The sequence below is a fragment of the Chiloscyllium plagiosum genome, unplaced genomic scaffold (assembly GCF_037043375.1).
Source record: "Chiloscyllium plagiosum isolate Xiang-an unplaced genomic scaffold, Cpla_swu_hap1 HiC_scaffold_43, whole genome shotgun sequence".
Classification (NCBI taxonomy): domain Eukaryota; kingdom Metazoa; phylum Chordata; class Chondrichthyes; order Orectolobiformes; family Hemiscylliidae; genus Chiloscyllium; species Chiloscyllium plagiosum.
In genome coordinates, this window is record NW_028270181.1 from 4,272,837 (window position 1) to 4,288,525 (window position 15,689).

A 15,689-nucleotide genomic window follows, 5' to 3' on the forward strand; every position below is an offset into this window, starting at 1 on the left:
ACTCTAAGAAACACCCCACACCAAAAACTCTAATGTCAGTTGGATTTTCTCCTATAGTGTAAATTGGTAATATTGATACCAAGACTACAGATTGTAGTAGCTTTGGCAAGTTTGGAATCAGTTAGCAACAACAATGCAAGAGAGTACTATTGATCTAAATGGTTTGAAAGCAAAATACTGCAGATGTTTAAAATCTGAAATAAAAATAGGAAACAGAAAATATTCAGCAAAAATAGCAAAAAAATTGACAAGGGAAAAAGAAAGGAGGAACTTAAAAACATTAAAATAAAAAACAAATGAGTTAAGCTAATGGAACTTGATGGCCTGTATCCCTAAAAGAAGTGGCTGCAGAGATAGTGCTTGCATTGGTCGTAGTCTTCAAAACTCCTCAGAATTCTCAAAAGGCCCCATTAGGTGGGAAACCTATAACCCTTATTCAAGAAGGGAAGGAGACAGAAAGCAGAAAACTATAATCTAACATCTGACTTTGGGGATATGCTGGAATCCATTATTAAAGAAGTAGCAGCAAGACATTTATAAAACCATAATACAATCAAGTAGAGTAAACATGGTTTTATGAAAGGGAAATCACGTTTGACAAATATATTACAATTCATTTTTATTGGAACAAGCTGGGAAGCAGCAAATATAGTAAATTTGGACTTCCAAAAGGCACTCAATAAGGTGCTATATGAAAGATTACTACACAAGGTAAGAGCTCATGTTGTTAGAAGTAGTATATTAGAATGGGTAAAGAATTGGATAACTAAAAAGAAGTAAGAGTCAGGATAAAGGTCAGCAAAATCAGTAAAGTATTGCAAAGTGTTGTGTAGGAATGCTCCAACTAGTCCATGTCGACCATGTTCCCAGAACAAACTAGCCCCACTTGCCTGATGCCCACATGAATCTAACCTTAATAAAAGAGAAGACACAAGTCCTGAATGAGGATGATGCTACACTAGACAGCTTTATTCAATCTTTATTGCTGGAACAGCACAGCAGGTCAGGCAGCATCCAGGGAACAGGAGATTCGACGTTTCGGGCACAGGCCCTCTGCAGACCTCACTTTCTCCAGCTTTATTCAATCACCTACCAAGGATAAATGTAAATAAAGGAGTGTTAATGTACATAGGGAGTTGTGGAGCTTTAGATAGTGATAAGAAGCATCTCGTCCCTCAAGATGATAGGAGTACTTGGGCTTAGATTTATGTGAGTTTAAAGGCAAGATTTTTTTTCTCATCATAGATTACTACTTGACTTGGATGGAGGTAAAACATCGAACTCAACATCATAGTAGAAGCAGTGATAGAATCATTCAAGAAATCTCAACATTCAGCATTCCAGACCTTGTAGTCTCAGATGATGATTCATTGTTGGCAAATGAGCTGTTCAGGAGATTTGCACTTGAATATAAATTATTAGGGGAGGCAACGGCCCAGAGGTATTATCTCTAGAATATTCACTGAGTTTCTGTAGTCATTTTCTGGGGACACAGGTGTGAATCCCACCATGGCAGATGGTGGAATTTCAAATTAATAAAAAATGTCTGGAATTAAGAATCTCTGATGACCATGAAACTATTATTGATTGTCAGAAAAACCATCTGGTTCACTAATATCCTTCAGGGAAGGAAATCTGCTAATCTCATCTGGTCTGGCCTACGTGTGACTCCAGACCCACAACAATGTAGTTGCCCCTCAATTACTCTCTGAAATGGTCTAGCAAGCTATTCAGTTGTATCAATCACCACAAAAGTCTCAAAGAAATGAAACCAGACAGATCACCTTGCATCCCACCTAGGCTACAGAAAAGACAACAGCAGAAACAGCCCTGTAAACCTTGCAAAGTCCTCCTTAATAACTCCTAGGGGCTAGTGCCAAAATTGACAGAGTTGTCTCAACAGCTTGACATTGACATACTCATGGAATCATACCTGACAGACAATGTCCCAGAGACCACTATCACCATCCCTGGATATGTTCTGTACCACCAGCAGTGGTGATGGCACAATGATATAAAGTTGCTTTGGGCAGTGGGGGGAGGGGGGGTGGAGTTGCCCTGGAAGCCTTCAACATTGACTCTGGAACCCATGAAATCTCATGGCTTCAGGTTAAACATGGGCAAGGAAACATCCTGCTGATTACCACGTAATATTTTCACTCAGCTGATAAATCAGTACTCCTCCATGTTGAACAACACTTAGAGGAAGCACTGAAGGCAACAAAAGCATACAATGTACTGTGGGGTTGGGGGATTTCAAAGTCCACCACTAAGAGTGGCTCAGCAGCAGCATTACTGATCGAGCTGGTAGGTCACAAAGGACATAGCTGCTACACTGCGTTGGTGGCAAGTAGGAAACCAATAAAGGTGGACAACTTATTATCAAACTGCTGGCTACAGATACATCTGTCTATGACAGTATTGGTAACAGTGACCACTACACTGTCCTTGTGGAGACAAAGTTCCACCTTTACATTGAGAATACCCTCCATTGTGTCGTGTGGCACTATCACTGTGCTAAATAGAATAGTCTTCAAACAGATCTATCAACTTGAAACTGGGTATCCATGAGGCACTGTGAGTCATCAACAGCAGTAGGATTTTACTCCAGCACAATCTGCAATCTCATGGACAGGCATATCTCCCACTCAATAATTGCCATCAAGCCAGGGGATCAACCCTGGTTCAATGGAGGGTGCAGGAGGGCATGCCAGGAGCAGTGCCAGGCATACCTGAAAATTAGGTGTCAACCTAGTGAAGCTACCAACAGTATTACTTGCATGACAAGCAGCATAACCAGCAAGTGACAGACAGAGTTAACTGACCCCACAATCAATGGATCAGATCTAAGCTCTGCAGTCCTGCCATATCCATTTGTGAATGGTGGTGGACAATTAAACAACTCATTGAAGGAGGCGGCTCCAAAATATCCCCATCCTTGACAATGGAAGAGCCTAGCATGAGTGCAAAAGATAAGGCTGAAACATTCAAAGTAATCTTCAGCCAGAAATACCAAGTGGATCATCCATTTCGGCCTCCTCCAATAGTCCTCAGTATTACAGATACCAGTCTTCAACTAAATTAATATTTTGGATACTGCAAAGGCTATGGGTCCGGACAACATTCCTGCAATAGTACAGAAGACATGCTCCAGAACTGCTGCTCACCTATGCAAGCTCTTCCAGTACACTTACAACACAACATCTACCCAACAACGTGGAAAACTATTGTCCAGTACATAAAAAGCAGGAAAAATTACCAACCAGCCAATTACCATCCCATCAGTCTACTCTAAATCATCAGTAAAGGGATGGAAGGTGTCACTATCAAACAGCACCTGCTCAGCAATAACCTGTTTAGTGGTGCCTAGTTTGAGCTCCATCAGGGCCACTCAGTTCCTGACTTCATTACAGCTTTGGTTCAACATGGACAAAAGAGCTGAATTCCAGAGGTGAGATAGAAGTTGCATTCAAGGTTCCATTCGACTGAGTGTGCCATCAAGGAGCCCTAGGAAAACTGGAATCAATAGGTAGCGGGGGCAAACTCTCCTTTGAATGGAGTCATACTTGGCACATAAGTAAATAGCTGAAGTTGGTGGAGGTCAGTCATCTCAGTTCCAGGACATCTTGGCAGGAATTCCTCAGGGTCATGTCTTCTGCCCAACTATCTTCATATGCTTCATCAACGACCTTCCTTCCATCATAAGGTCAGAAGCGGGGATGTTCACCGATGATTGCAGAATCATTCATGACTCCACAGACACTGAAGCAGGCCATGTGCAAATGCAACAAGATCTGGACAATGTCTAAGCTTAGGCTGACAAGTGGCAAGTAACATGCACGCTACACAAATACCAGGCTGTTATGGACCAGGCCAAATTCCCCTCAAAATATATTAAGAAGGTAGTCTAAGACCCTAACTTTTTCAAATTTTAAAAGTAAGTGTAAGACATTGTGTTCCAGATGCAATTTGGTTGGTCAAACTACCAGGTTTTAAACAAAAGACACTTTAGTCACACATTATAATACAAACAAAATAAAAAAAAGAATTGGCTTAACTGTAACTCTATTGAAATGTCTAAAATAATAGATATATTAACTGCTACTAATTAACTGTTCTAAAACAGTTCCATCCCAGAAATAAACCTTTGGCAAAGGCAAATTCAGTAAAATAGACTACATCAATTCTAGCAGCAGGAAGAGAATCCCAGCTTTTAGCTGTAACAGAAACAGGAATAAGAGCTTCTACATCCAGCTTCAAGACCCCAGTAACTGCTACTGGATGCTAAAACTAAAAAAAATCCTATTCTGTGGGAGCTTGATCCTGCCCATTCAGACTGCATCTATTGTTCCAACTTTTTTTTAAAAAAACCCAAGGTCTCACTAGCTATTTAGTTTATTGGCTTTGGAACAGACAGCTAGGTACCTCTGTCTCAACAGTGTTTCATAAAAACATTCCAGGTTAAAATACATCTCTTAAAGTCATAGCATCATCACGAGGCTACGAGCATCAGCAATAAGAAACAATCGCGGCGCAACATCGAGGGGTGAAGGGCCTGCACTGCGCTGTAATGTTCTATGTTCTATGTTCAACTGGACTCACCATATATACACAGTGACTACAACAGCAGGTCAGAGGCTAGGAGTACTACAGTCAGTTACTCACCTCCCAACTTCCCAAAGCCTGTCTAACATCTACAAGACACAAGTCAAGAGTGTGATGGAATACTCCCAACTTGCCTGAATGGGTGTTGCTCCAATAAAACCTAAGAAGCTTGATACCATCCGGACAAAGCAGCCGGTTTGATTGGCACCATATTTGCAAGCATTCCCTCCCTTCCCCACCAGCACTCAATAGCAGTGATGTATACTATCTACAAGATGAATTGCAGAAATTCACCAAAGATCTTCAGGCAGCACCTTCCAAATCCACGATCACTTCCATTTAGGAGGATAATTGCAGCAGATACATGAGAAGACCACCACCTTCAAGTACCTCTCCAAGCCCCTTACCATCCTAGCTTTGAAATATATCTTCATTTCTTCAGGGACGCCGGGTTAAAATCCTGGAATTCGCTCCCTAATGGCAAATTTGGTCAACACACAACAGGGATACTGCAGTGGTTCAAGAAGACAGCTTTCCACCACCTTCTCAAAGGCAATTAGGGACAGGAAATAAATGCCAACCAGCAAGCAATTTCTACATCTCACAAATGATGAAAAATTTCATGGTACATGTTCATCCAAACCTCTTCAAAGAAAGGAGGAGAAAGTGAGGACTGCAGATGCTGGAGATCAGAGCTGAAAATGTGTTGCTGGAAAAGAGCAGCAGGTCAGGCAGCATCCAAGGAGCAGGAGAATCGATGTTTCGGGCATAAGCCCTTCTTCAGGAATGAGGAAAGTGTGTCCAGCAGGCTAAGATAAAAGGTAGGGAGGGAGGGACTTGGGGGAGGCCTGTTGGAAATGCGATAGGTGGAAGGAGGTCAAGGTGAGGGTGATAGGCCGGAGTGGGGTGGGGGCAGAGAGGTCAGGAAGAAGATTGCAGGTTAGGAAGGCGGTGCTGAGTTCGAGGGATTTGACTGAGACAAGGTGGGGGGAGGGGAAATGAGGAAACTGGAGAAATCTGAGTTCATCCCTTGTGGTTGGAGGGTTCCTAGGCGGAAGATGAGGCGCTCTTCCTCCAACCGTCATGTTGCTATGGTCTGGCGATGGAGGAGTCCAAGGACCTGCATGTCCTTGGTGGAGTGGGAGGGGGAGTTGAAGTGTTGAGCCACGGGGTGGTTGGGTTGGTTGGCCTGGGTGTCCCAGAGGTGTTCTCTGAAATGTTCCACAAGTAGGCGGCCTGTCTCCCCAATATAGAGGAGGCCACATCGGGTGCAGCGGATGCGATAGATGATGTGTGTGGAGGTGCAGGTGAATTTGTGGCGGATATGGAAGTATCCCTTGGGGCCTTGGAGGGAAGTAAGGGGGGGGAGGTGTGGGCGTAAGTTTTGCATTTCTTGCGGTTGCAAGGGAAGGTGTCGGGAGTGGAGGTTGGGTTGGTGGGGGGGTGTGGACCTGACGAGGGAGTCACGGAGGGAATGGTCTTTTCGGAATGCTGATAGGGGAGGGGAGGGAAATATATCCCTTGTGGCGGGGTCCATTTGGAGGTGGCGGAAATGACGGCGGATGATATGCTGTACATGGAGGTTGGTGGGGTGGTAGGTGAGGACCAGTGGGGTTCTGTCCTGGTGGTGGTTCGAGGGGCGGGGCTCAAGGGCGGAGGAGCGGGAAGTGGAAGAGATGCAGTGGAGGGCATCGTCGACCACGTCTGGGGGGAAATTGCAGTCCTTGAAGAAGGAGGCCATCTGGGTTGTATGGATTTGGAACTGGTCCTCCTGGGAGCAGATGCGGCGGAGACGAAGGAATTGGGAATATGGGATGGCGTTTTTACAGGGGGCAGGGTGGGAGGAGGTGTAGTCTAGATAGCTGTGGGAGTCGGTCGGTTTATAGTAAATGTCCGTGTTGATTCGGTCGCCTGAGATAGAAATGGAAAGGTCTAGGAAGGAGAGGGAGGAGTCTGAGATGGTCCAGGTGAATTTGAGGTCGGGGTGGAAGGTGTTGGTAAAGTGGATGAACTGTTCCACCTCCTCATAGGAGCACGAGGAAGCGCCGATACAGTCATCGATGTAGTGGAGGAAAAGGTGGAGAATGGTGCCAGTGTAGCTGCCGAAGATTAGATTACTTACAGTGTGGAAACAGGCCCTTTGGCCCAACAAGTCCACACCGCCCCGCCGAAGCGCAACCCACCCATTCCCCTACATTTACCCCTTTACCTAACACTACCGGCAATTTAGCATGGCCAATTCACATAACCTGCACATCTTTGGACTGTGGGAGGAAACCGGAGCACCCGGAGGAAACCCACGCAGGCACGGGGAGAATGTGCAAACTCCACACAGTCAGTCGCCTGAGTCGGGAATTGAACCCGGGTCTCTGGCGCTGTGAGGCAGCAGTGCTAACCACTGTGCCACCGTGCTGCCCTTAAGATGGACTGTTCACATATCCCCAGGCATAGCTGGGGCCCATGCGGGTGCCTATGGCTACTCCTTTGGTTTGGAGGAAGTGGGAAGATTGGAAAGAGAAGTTGTTCAGGGTGAGGACCAGTTCAGTCAGTCGAAGGAGGGTGTCAGTGGAAGGGTACTGGTTGGTACGGCGGGAAAGGAAGAAGCGGAGGGCTTTGAGTCCTTCATGATGGGGGATGGAGGTGTACAGGGACTGGATGTCCATGGTGAAGATAAGGCGTTGGGGACCGGGGAAGCGAAAATCATGGAGGAGGTGGAGGGCATGGGTGGTGTCCTGAACGTAGGTGGGGAGTTCTTGGACTAAGGGGGACAGGACCGTGTCGAGGTATGCAGAGATGAGTTCGGTGGGGTAGGAGCAGGCTGAGACAATGGGTCGGCCGGGGCAGTCAGGTTTGTGGATTTTGGGCAGGAGGTAGGAACGGGCGGTGCGGGGTTGTGGGCTATGAGGTTGGAGGCGGTGGATGGGAGATCCCCTGAGGTGATGAGGTTATGGATGGTCTGGGAGATGATGGTTTGGTGGTGGGAGGTGGGGTCATGGTCAAGGTGTCCGTGAGCTGGATGAGGAATCTATATACTGATGGCATTAGGAAGAATGAAGATTTAAGCTTTGCACTATTAAGGTACAAATCATCACCACTACAGAATGAATTATCACTGTCAGATTCATTGATGGGTGGGAAATTGGGAACATAGCTTCCATCGCTGTCTCAGAATCAACAGTCAAACAGCACTGGGCATGTCCATAACAGAGAGAAACAACATGAGGAAGAACAAAGTCTACCACTCTGGGAATTGTAACCAAAGGTACAGAATGCAGGAGCCACCAAAGCTGTAGCCCAAAGAGAGAGTATGAGAAGTGATCAACAGAGAGCAAGAATGATGATACAAAAGAAAGCGACTAAGACCTTCTTGTTGGATTGAAACAATCAAGAGATAATGTGGTAACATTGTCACAACATCATTGTCATCGGACAAGAAACCAACAGAAATATGAACTTATTTCTCAGATGAGGACCAAAAAAACTCTCCGAACAACCAACAAAGGAACACTCAGACCAACAAACAGAAGAGCACAGAGTATCCAAGACCTCAGGGTGAGACCAGAACCAGATGAAGGATTGGTCAATGCACCACAATGACCAACACTGTGAAGTCTGAGACTTCAAATGACAACTGGTGAGGGGAATGGGAAGGTGTTCATAAGGATGGTTAAGACTCCGGGGAAACGCAGAATAATGAAAATCAAAAGAATGCATAATGTTCATGTTATATAATGATCTAATAGTAACATCAGTTTCACATAGTTATGTAAAGAGAAGTGAAAGGGAGCAGAAGCTCAGTCAAGTTCTTGACAGAATATGTATATTTGCAAATACATGTAGCTATGTAAATAAAGGCTGCTTAAAGAAAGTACCATATACTTAAGAGGCAGTACCTGGGAACTACATAGAGTTAGACTCCACACTTGCGGCAAAACAATACTATTTGTTGGGAAGATTGGAAAAGTAGAATATTATTCAAATGATAAACTGCAGAATGCTGTGATACAGAGGGATCTGGGTGTCCTCATGCATAAATCACAAAAACTTAGCATGCATTATCAGCAAATAATTAGAAGATAAATAGAATGTTGGTCTTTATTGCAAGGGCTGAGGTATTAAAGCAGTGGATTCTTGTTACAACTGTACCAGGCAATGGTGAGATCATACCTGGAGTTCAGTGTCCAGGTTTGCTCTCTTTATTTAAGGAGTGATTTACTAGCATTATAGAAAGTTCTTATCCACTCAATACCACCTCGCATACTTTTACCAATAAGACAGTGTCTGGACAAGCATCATGGAAGCAAACATCAGGAATTCATTCACATGAGTTATTTGAGACTAAACGTGAGATTTTACTAAGGTTTTGTGAAGAAGTGTGTTTGCAAAGGTTTTCAAACAGGTTTCATTAATCTACAAAAATAATATATTTATGTGACATGTTGGAAGACTGGGTGCACATATATTAATGGAGAGCACGCAAAAATGTAAATCGGAAAGTTAGTAAAGTGCATTGAAAATAATTCTATATGTGGCCGCACGTCACACAGCTCCTACAGTCAATATCAGATTTTATAAGTAGCCTATTCATAGAGTCATACAGCATGGAAACAGACTAGTCCACACTGACCATGTACCCAAACAAACTAGTCCCGCTTGTCTTTGGCCAATATCTTTCCAATTTTTCCTATTCATGTACTAATCCAAATGTCTTTTATACATCATAACTGTACTTACATCCACTGCTTTCTCTAGTAGTTCATTCCACACAGTACCCACCTTCTAAATAAAAAAGTGGACCCTCATCTCCTTTATAAATCTTTATTCTCTCACCTTAAAAATATGCCCCCTAGTTTTGAACTCCCCCACCCTACGGCAATGACCTTTGCTATTCACCACATGATTTTATAAACTTCTATGAGATCACTATTCCCAGCAACATCCTGATAAATCTTTTCTGAACCCTCTCCAGTTTAATAATATCCTTCTTCCTCCTTCTTAATTAATTCTTTTAAGCTGCCAGTTTCTGCTTTCTGTAAATAGATTAGATTACATTACAGTGTGGAAACAGGCCCTTCGGCCCAACAAGTCCACACCGACCCGCCGAAGCGCAACCCACCCATACCCCTACATTTTCCCCTTATCTAACACTACGGGCAATTTAACATGGCCAATTCACCTGACCTGCACATGTTTGGACTGTGGGAGGAAACCGGAGCACCCGGAGGAAACCCACGCAGACACGGGGAGAACGTGCAAACTCCACACAGTCAGTCAGTCGCCTGAGGCGGGAATTGAACCCGGGTCTCTGGCGCTGTGAGGCAGCAGTGCTAACCACTGTGCCACCGTGCCGTCTGTACTGATCATTGATAGAAACATCAATAGTTTCCCTGTGTTGTTCAATGTGCTTATACAGTTAGACCACTGCAATGGACAATTTATTTTGCAGATTAAAGTAGGTATTGAATGCTTTTATTCTTGTAAAGCAAGGGATTGAAAGGTTAACTGGAAGGTGGGAACGTGTATTTGAACAATTAGTTCAGCCATGATTTTATTGAATGGTGGGGTAGGCTCAAGAGGCTGAATGGCCTACTCCTGATTCATATTACTTTCTTGCACATGGCCTTTTTAGTTTGTTAGCCCCCTCTTACACACAGTAGTATACCGACCTGCTCACTGCTCTGAAGTGTAGAGCCTTGTAATTGTAGAGTCCCTGGTTGCTTAAAAAGGTGGCGGTGAGTTCCATCTTGAAGCATAGCAGATCATTTGGTGTAGGTGCACCCACAGTGCTATAAGCAGTGAGTTTTGTGTAATAGTCTTGGTCTCATCACGCTGCTAAAGAATCTTTATGGAGTCCGCTGAAGTAAGAAAGACATGAAAATAAACGAAATACAGTGGATGCTGGAGATCAGAAATATTCTCTTCTTAGTGAACCTCTTTTTGTGTAATTTCACAGAATGGCAGGATTCCTGAGTATCTAGGGGGTGATTACAGATTTCATTCAGTTGTTATAAACACCATTACAGCATTTTAATCAGACAGAATTACACCATGCAGCATGATACCATGCATCATAAAACCAGAGTCTGGTTGTATTGCGGGGTATTTCGAGATTTATCCATGTTTCACATATCAAGTGATTATTCAGGTAGAAGTTGCCCCTTATTTCACTTGTATTAATCTGGTTTCAAAGATACTATAGAGATGGCATGAGTCATCGTTTGCAAAATTAATCTTGATCACCCAAAAGTTATTCTGAAACTTCCTTTTAGGAGTCAGGTATAGGGTTAAAAGTCACCCAACACCAGGTTATAGTCCATCAAATTTATTTGAAATCACAAGCTTTCGAAGTGCCACCCCTTCACCTGACTAAGGGACTATAACCTGGGAGGACTATAACCTGGGATTTCAAATAAACTTGTTGGACTTTAACCTGGTGCCATGTGACTTTTGACCTTGTCCACCCCAGTCCAACACCGGCACCTCCACATCATGAGTCCAGTATAAAACCACTGTAAAATGGATAGTTCAAGAAAGCTGTCTGGAAGATAAACATTAGGTGGTGCTGCTAATTGCTAGTATGCTAAATATTGAGAGTGGAATTTGTTCTGGCTAAAGTAGGTAACAGTTAGCAATAGAGAGACATGGATGTAACATTAATGGACCTCCAATTAATAAAACTACATTGTCATCTTATTCTGCTGCTGATTGTCAAATGGAAAAGACATTGCTTTTCCTTCTATGTCCTGAACATTGATTAATGTGAGTGATATTGATAGTAATAGTTTGGAATGGTCCGAAGGGAAAAAGTTAAGTAATGGGTTTCATGGCTGCAGAATATGCTCTGCTGTGAATAGGATTGGCTATAGATTGCTGAAGCTGCATCTGAGTTCTAATGTCCATTGTGAACCACAAGTTGTTCTTCCAAAATATACGATAGCCTGTATCTCATTCTGCAAATGGAAATGTGAGGATACTGTTATGCTGGCAAAGAGCATCTCTGGTGCAGCTTGTCTGTCTCTTACAAATATCATAGGCACAAAGAGATTTGGATTTCCATGGTAAAATCCCATTCTGAAGAAACGTCATTGAACCCAAAATGTTAACTCTGCTTTCTCTCCACAGATGCTGCCAGACCTCCTGACTTTTTTTCAGCAACTTGTGCTTTTGTTTCTGATTTCAAGCATCCACAGTTATTGGCGGGTTTTTTTCATAAAAGATTATTGTGCTACTGGTGGTGACATCACCAAAATGTCTGTGCTACAATAGCTCCTGACCACCTACATAACAAATAAAACATAAGGAGAAACAAGAGAAAGGGACCAAGAATAGTTGGAGCAATCTTCAGTAAGGTTGTTAAAATCTTTCATATCCACATTGATGTCTCAGAGTCCTGACGTACACCTTTTTATGGATGAGAATATGAATGAGGCTCACGCTGGCAGGAAAGAAAGAAGATACACTTGGAAAACAATGTTGTCAACTAAATGTTGATATCTAATCAACATATTACACTTAGCTCCTACCTGTTTCAACACAAAAACAGGCTAAATACAATCCAGCCAATTACTTACCCCATCCCTTTCCTCTTGATCATCAGCAAAGTGATGGAATGTGTTCTCAACAATGTTTCCAAGCAGCAAAGATTGAACAATAACGTGAATAATGATGCTCAGTTTGGGTTCTGCAAGGACCTGACCTCACTACAGATTTAGTCAAAACATGGAAAGAGGAGCTGAATTCCAGAGGTGAGGTGGGAGTGACTGCCCTTAACCACAAAGCTGCACTCGACAGAGTGTGGCATTAAGGTGCCCTAGCAAAACTGGAACGGAAATCGGGGGAAGCTCTCCTCTACTTGGAATAAAACAAAACACAAAAAAAATGATTTTGAAAGATAATCGTACAAATGTTTCTTTAAGAGGGTTAAGTGTATGCAGATGGAAAAAGAGGAAAAGAGACAATGCTTTCTGGACTGTACTTTGTCTGCTCTGGTCAAGTCTTTGAACATTTTTCAACATTACTGTGAAGTCCTTGTGAAAGGGAATTGCCATTCAGTACCTGGGCCATTTCTCTGACATGAAGGATGTCTTACTGTGTAAACTAAATGTGAAGTAACTGTCACTCCTCTCTGTCACTTCTTCCAGTCTTGTGCAAATGTTCTCAGCATTTGTTCTGTAATTGCTAATAGTTCCACAAGGGTACTTCCAATAAATGTAGAAAATTGTCTAACTGGATCAAATAGGGAAAGTACAAGATAATAATCTCTGCAGCGGCCCTTGTGGTCCTAAGCGTCCTGAATTAAAAGCTCCTGGAATCTATGGTGTTCAAAGTGCCTTTAAAACATTAGTACACTACACCAACAATCACTGCAATGTTAAATCTGCTACAAGATATACAATTTAATGCATTCATGAAATCTCTATGCTTATCCTCCATTAGTGAAATTATCAGGCACTGTAACAGCATCTTGGACAGACAAAATTCAGAACCCAGATGTTGACCAACAGCTGGCTGCTGTTGCAATGGACTCAGTCTTTGCTAAATTACAGTGGGAAGAAGATGTAAGCCGTTAAATATTCTTATCAGTTGCATATGTGAGCACTAACCTTTGTTGTAAATCAGAAGATTGGATTTATGTTCAATATAAAGTTAAATAGTTCACCTGAATATCAAGAACATGTACTAAAGTGTTTTGGTACTTAAGTGTTGTTTTTTTTTAATGGAGAACGTGTTGGAAGCCTTGAAATGTATTTACATTTAGTTAGTTGTAATTTTCTTTTTGTTTAAATTTTTTACATGTTTTACTTCCTTTACAAACTTCTAGCCCAACTGTAATACTTGCGGTTCCCCACCTGAGAGACTGGAGCAAATCTACTGTTAATCCCTATTAATCTGATTGCTTCAATATTTGCTTGATTCATTGAATGAATGAGTGAAGTTTGATTCATTGAATAAATGAGTGAGGTTTGATTCACTGAATGAATCATGCACATAAAACTGGTACTTACAACTGTAATATGGCTGGCAACACACAGATCACTCCAAAACTATCTGGTCACAGTCACTATGTATAAAAAATGTCATTATCTTTCACTTACATTCTGATTTTTAAAATGTATATCTCGGCATTAGGCATCTAGCATCAGAAATCATCATTTCCATTTCAATCATGTACTGCTGAACATCGGAATGCATCTAGGAAAATTAACAAACAGTGAAATTTACAACTGATCTTGGAGGAACCTGTTTGGGAGGGGTCACAGCACAGAAACAGATAAGTGAATAGTTTTAAGTGTGGTCTTGTGTAAGTCTGCAGTAGGGAGTACAGTGGGTTCTTTCTTGACTATATGTTTTATTGAAGTATGTCTCTTGATTAAACTTAAATATAAAAGATATAAAAGAGACCTAAGCGGCAATTTTTTCATGCAGAGGGTGGTACATGTATAGAATGAGCTGCCAGAGGATGCGGTGGAGGCTAGTACAATTGCAACATTTAAAAGGCACCTGGATGTATATATGAATAGGAAGGGTGCTGACAGGTGGGACTAGATTGGGATATCTGGTCCTCATGGATGAGTTGGACTGAAGGGTCTGTTTCTGTGCTGTACATCTCTATGACACTTAGTATACAGCAAATTAGAGATAGAGTAAAATGTGCCATTAATCAATGATGAAACATGTACATAACAGATAAGATACTTTTAGTATGGATGTAAGTTAGCTCACTGATCTGGAAGGCTTGTTTTCAGACATTTCGTCCCCATGACTAGGTAATATTGATTTTGCTGAAGCTCCTCGGATGCTGCCTGAACTGTTGTGCTCTTCCAGCACCATTGATCCAGAATCTGGTTTCCAGCATCTGCAGTCATTGTTTTTACCCCAATATTATCAGTGAAGGTCTCTGTTGACGCGCTGGTCTTTCTGTCTCTGGTAGAGCTGTGATTGGGCGTTGTGAAAGTTCATCTTACCCGTCTTTGCTCAAATGGAATAATTTCCTTTGTTAGTCAAACTATCTTCTTTCTTTATTTTAAATTCAAGAAAACCAATACAATTGTGACTTTTATGATCACAGTGCATAAACAATTAAACACTCATTAAATTAGCAAGTATACCCTTTTCAAAAAACCTATTGCAGTGAAAGAGGAGTTCAAAAAGAGGGGAACAGTTTAACCTGTCCTCACTTGATCATAAACAATATCTTAAAATAGAAGTTCATCTTATAGAAAGAGTAGTACAAAGATTGATTTCCAATATCATCAAATTAACAATGGTAGAACTCAAATAAAAGTAAACAATGCAAATGCAGAAAATCTGAAATGACAAAGTGCTGGTGAAACTCAGCAGGACCCAGCAGCATCAATTGAGAGAGAAATTGAGTTAATGTTTCAAGTCCAGTATGATTAATCCAGTACATAGTACATGATAATTGGGACTGCTGTTCGAAAGCAAATTCGCCAAAAACTTGATCCTGCCCCAAAGTATATTCAGAGAGGTGACAAAGTTTCTTCCTAACTATTGTATCATTTCTGGATCTGCTGTCCACCTTACTGATTGCAAATTATTGTTAACTAATCAACAATTCTGTTATCGTTGTAATCTACAATGTAGACAGGCTAACAAGAGGTGAGGCCATACTGGATTTGGTTCTGGGTAATGAACCAGGCGAGGTGTTAGAATTGGAAGTAGGTGAGCACTTTGGGGACAGTGACTACAATTTGGTGACTTTTACTCTAGCGATGGAGAGGGTTAAGTGTGCACTGCAGGGCAAGAGTTATAGCTGGGGGCAGGGAAATTATGATGTGGTGAGGCACGACCTAGGATGCGTGGCTTGGAAAAGTAGGCTTCAAGGCATGGGCACAATTGATATGTGGAGCTTGTTCAAGGAGCAACTATTGAGTGTCCTTGATAAGTATGTACCTGTCAGGCAGGGAGGAAAGGATCGTGGGAGGGAGCAGTGGTTTAATAAGGAATTGGAATCCCTTGTTAGATGGAAGAGGGCGGCCTATGTAAAGATGAGGCGTGAAGGTTCAATTGGGATGATTGAGAGTTATAAGGTATCCAGGAAGGATCTGAAGAGAGAGCTAAGA

General features: G+C 42.3%; 1 long non-coding RNA gene across 1 annotated transcript in view; it reads right to left on the reverse strand.

Annotated features, from left to right (window-relative positions):
• Positions 1-953: 953 nt before the first annotated feature.
• The window catches only part of LOC122541937 (uncharacterized), a 106,213-nt gene continuing 91,477 nt past the window's right edge, over positions 954-15,689 (reverse strand). Inside the window, exons 3-4 of the long non-coding RNA XR_006309722.2 lie at positions 10,272-10,460; positions 954-1,089 (exon numbers count right to left, since the gene is read on the reverse strand). This is a non-coding gene — a long non-coding RNA (uncharacterized LOC122541937). The remainder of the gene's footprint in view (positions 1,090-10,271; positions 10,461-15,689) is intronic.